The 4,975-nt window shown below is 39.1% G+C and overlaps 1 pseudogene; it reads left to right on the top strand.

Annotated features, from left to right (window-relative positions):
* The first annotated feature begins 3,438 nt into the window (after nucleotides 1–3,438).
* On the top strand, nucleotides 3,439–3,556 carry LOC124796931 (annotated as a pseudogene).
* Nucleotides 3,557–4,975: the final 1,419 nt, after the last annotated feature.

Here is a 4,975-nt window from a genome sequence, read left to right as displayed (position 1 = left end):
TCAAGCGCTCTTCTATATAAGGTCCGAGCTAGTGCAGTTCTCAGTTAGTTCTCGGTCAGATTCTCTTGGAGCAAAAGTGTGGCAAGTTGGTTAATTTTTCGGTAATTGTAATTGTGAACTTTGTTAAAGATTGGAAGTTTTTGACCTACCTAACGTGACGATTAAGTGTAAGAGGCCTGGTCACATGAATATTGTGTGTGCGAGTGATAACAAAAATAATCAGACTGGGGTTGACATAAATGTTAAACAATGAATACAATCTTGGCTTTTGATTTTGGAAAATTTAACCTAGGATCCTGGCTTCTTAATTTCAGTGTGATTTAGGTGAGATGGACGCAGCTCCCGGGAAGACAATATTGAATAAACAAAGCAAGGTAGGTCGAGAATACTGCACACTAGCTACTGGGTGAGGAAATGTTTCAATAATGGTACATTCAGTTGTGACGTGAGCTTTTTTGTGGCACTTATAAATAAGGACATGTCCTGGCACGTTACAGAGTGTAGCCATGTATGGAAGTGAAACATGGACGATAAATAGTTTAGACAGGAAGAGAATAGAAGCTTTCGAAACGTGGTGCTACAGAAGAATGCTGAAGATTAGATGGGTAGATCACATAACTAATGAGGAGGTATTGAATAGAACTGGGGAGAAGAGGAGTTTGTGGCACAATTTGACTAGAAGAAGGGATCGGTTGGTAGGGCATATTCTGAGGCGTCAAGGGATCACCAATTTAGTACTGGAGGGCAGCGTGGAGGGTAAAAACTGTATATGGAGACTAAGAGATGAATACACTAAGCAGATATAGAAGGATATAGGCTGCAGTAGGTACTGGGAGATTAAGAAGCTTGCACAGGATAGAGTAGCATGGAGAGCTGCATCAAACCAGTCTCAGGACTGAAGACCAAAACAACAACAACAACAACAACATGCCACAAATACTTTTCACAGGCTATATCTATAAAAAGACCTATAAAAAGGAGCTATACACCCAATAACAGAAGTTTGTGAATTTATCATTTTTTTAACATTCATGGAACAAACTTCCACTAGTCAGAGAAATGTTTGGCAATCTTCCCTTCTCATAAATGGTCAAACTGTAATGGTGTCACACATATAGTGCCTGGAAACAGTAGCCAAGTGTGTGTGAGTTTTTTGTGTGAATGTGTGTGAGGTTTTTTTTTTTTTTTTACTTCTGAAGAAAGATTTTGTCCAAAAGATGAAATATTTATAGCATTCTTTTTCATTGTGCCTCCTATATGTGCTGATCCTTTCTATATTATTGTTACTCTGTTCTCAACTTTCCATTGTTTCATACATGTAAAATTAGTGATGTGATAAAAAAAACTGAAAAAATGTGTCAGAGTTTGTCCAGTAATGAACATATGATATAATTTAAGTTGTTTTGTGAACATAAACCTCAATACATTTTCATGTGTAATAATTCAGAAACCACAGTGGAAATATTAATGCTGAACTTGAACAAACTTTGATACACAAACTGTGTATATATTTAAATGGAACTATGTTATGGTCAGATCTTGGGAAACAGGAAACAGCTTTCAACTGATCCTGTTGAAGTCTTAATATCAAACCAGAAACTTTGTACACCAGGCCCAAAAACATTCTGTCAGTACAGGCCCTCTCAACATAGAATCAAATATTGTAGACCACTAACAAGTAAGTTCAGCATTCTGGAGTATGAAAATGTAAGTAATGAAATTTGTAGCACAGTTAAAGAAGGTGTAAACTACTACACCATCATTGACCTGTATTGATGGACCATACCAGAGCATACTATCAGGAGTAAAATATGCAGTTCCACAAAAGATGATGCTGTCATTAGTAAGGATAATACCAAACCAGAAAAAAGAATTTGTGAAGTATAAAGAAGATGAAATATTCATTGTGTCAGCAATGGAATAGCAATGGCATGGAATAGCCCAGTCAATGAAGACCAAAAAATGTTGACTGGAGGAAAAGATTAATTTAGTTGCAAATTTTTGTACTGTGATGGAGGTCATTAACAATGTACTAAAAATCTTGACTAGTGGGATGTAAGCGTGAAGGTGGGGGCATGTGAAGTAAACATTTTTATGTTTCTCTCAAATATCTCAAAGACTACAGCATCTAGTGAAAATGTTTCCCAGTACAAAATCAAACTACATTCAGTTTCCTACAAAAAGGTCCTATTTTTTTCTAGGATTAATAGTTTTCACATTGCATGGGCTGAAAATATTGCAGACTATTGAAAATGGTATTTTAATGGTATAAAATTGATGATTATTGTTAAATGGAGTGAGCTAAGAGCAAATATTAAATGTGTGTACCACATCCAATGTGCAGCTGAACTAGATCAAGAGGTAAATTGTGTTCTGGTTTTGTAACAGTGTGGAGAGGTGGGTCCCCAGATTATGGTCAAGCAATTCCTTCCTTCATACATCTGCAAAATGGAAAGTGAGTGGGCAATTATCCATTCTCTCTACCTCAATATGTCAGACAAAGCAACTACCGGGTATTTCACAAAGTTATATTGACTCATCTGGAATTGCCTTATGAACCACTGGTGACAGTCCTCAGGAATGTGTATTCACCACAAAGTGTGTTAACACTATATGGAATACAGATATGAATTGCTAATCATACAAACACAGGAAAAACATATGGTCATATCCAATGTAAATCTCTGCAAACTGTTCTACACTGCTATAGGAGAAACTGATTTACTCGTCCTGTATGGTAGCTGTTGTATTCTTCTAGGAAAGGTGACTTCCACCACAATGAGCACTGCTCACTTTTCAGTTTGACAGATTGTATGTCCCCAGGATTTCCTCTCCAGTTCTCTGATGTAAGTAGACAAAATAATTTCACTGAGCTCTTATTTATGCAGTGGAGTTATTTTCAGTTTATTAAGTGAGTACTTATTTATAGTTACTAAAAGAAGCTTTTTGTAAAATATGTTCCAAAAACAATGACTGAGAAGTACTAATTTGTAAACATGATGCTGTCAGTGACCTTTGTAATGTTTCTGGGAAAGGGATTGGATTGGCAAATGTAGCCTGTTGCTGCTGCCTGTCATTGACAGCATATTGTAAAACCATTTAATCATGTTGTATAGTCACTTGGTGGTGAGTTAATGAATGATCTGAAAGTTACTGCACTTCTCTCACCACTAATTGTGTTACTGGTAGTTTGCATATATCTCTTCCATTGAGATATGGGTGGCACTTGTAGAATGGGTTGAACTGAGAGGTGCTACTCACCACACATCAACAGTGTCTTTCAGAAGGTGAGTGAGAATATGTCTGTTGGAATAGGACTGATTACTGTCAAATCTAGAACAGTAATCTAGTGTATGGCATTGCTTGACATATGTTGAAATATCTGAAGTTCCATAACAACTAGATAATCTATTTATGTTGCAGAGGGATCCAATTTAGGCCAACAGCCTTGCCGCAGTGATAACACTGGTTCCTGTCAGGTCATCAAAGTTAAGCACTGTCGGGCTGGGCTAGTACTTGGATGGGTGACCAAGCGGTGTGCGAAGTGCTGTTGGCAAGTGAGGTGCACTCAGCCCTTGTGAGGCAAACTGAGGAGCTACTTGACTGTGAAGTAGCAGCTCTAGTCTCAACTGACATATAGCCAGGAGAGTGGTGTGTTGATCACATGCCCCTCCATATCCGCATCCACTGATGCCTGTGGGCTAAGGATGACACAGCAGCTGATCAGTACCATTAGGTCTTCCAAGGTCTGTTGAGACAGAGTTTAGTTTTTAGTTTTAGGGAGCCCATTTTAGCCTCTGGGCATCTTCAGATGCAGGTAGAGCTGAGCTGAGAGGCTGCATTTGATGACCCTCAAGTTTTGAAAAGTATTTTAGCCATTGATAGTTGAGACAAGAAACTGATGTCATTGAATGAATAACGACATCATGTTACACTTGGGGTAGCTCTTCAGTGTGGTAGTCAGTTGATAGCTCCATGTTTACATGATAGGTCACTTAATAACTGCAAATAAGTACTCATCTAATGACCTGAAAATAACTTCCTATATGCACATGGACTCAGTGAAGTTATTTTGTTTACTCACATTAGTGAATTGGACAGGAAATACTGATGAGGTATAGTCTGTCTGCTGGCCACAGTGGCCGAATGGTTCTAGGCTCTTCAGTCTGGAACTGCGCGACCACTACGGTTGCAGGTTCGAATCCTGCCTTGAGCATGGATGTGTGTGATGTCCTTAGGTTGGTTAGGTTTAAATAGTTCTAAGTTCTAGGGGACTGATGACCTCATATGTTAAGTCCCATACTGCTCAGAGCCATTTGAACCATATAGTCTGTCTGTAAACTGAAAAAATATGCAGCATTCACGCTGGGAGAAGAATGCTACAACTGCCATACTGGATGACTAGGAATCAATTTCCCCTCTATCAGTGTAGAACAGTCTGCGGAAATGTACATAGAGTGGATGGTTTGTTGGTTGGTTTGGGGGAGGGGACCAAACAGTGAGGTCATCAGTCCCATCAGATTAGGGTAAGGATGGGGAAGGAAATTGGTCACGCCCTTTCAAAGGAATCATCCCAACATTGGCGTGAAGTGAGTTAGGGAAATTACCATAAATCTAAATCAGGGTGACCAGATGCAGGTTTGAACCATCGTCCTCCCAAATTCAAGCCAGAGTGCATATGCTTTTCTCACACCAGTACTGCTCGTAACACATATCTGTATTCCATGTAGTGTTAACATACTTTCTGGAAAATACATAGACCCAGACATATCTGTACACTGTGTCTCCAGTGATTCAGAAGGTGAACTCTGGAAGTGTCAGTATAACTTTGCGAAGTACCCTTAGTTGCTTTTTGTGACGTGGTGTGGTAGAGAGAATGGGGAATTGTCTGCTTGTTCTTCATTTAGAGGACCTGTGAATGAGGGAAGTGCATGACCACAATCTGGTGACCTACCTTCCATCACACTTCTAACCT

This window comes from Schistocerca piceifrons, chromosome 4 (assembly GCF_021461385.2).
Source record: "Schistocerca piceifrons isolate TAMUIC-IGC-003096 chromosome 4, iqSchPice1.1, whole genome shotgun sequence".
NCBI lineage: Eukaryota > Metazoa > Arthropoda > Insecta > Orthoptera > Acrididae > Schistocerca > Schistocerca piceifrons.
Note: the sequence above shows the minus strand (reverse complement) of the source record. Positions and strands in the feature narration are given on the sequence as shown.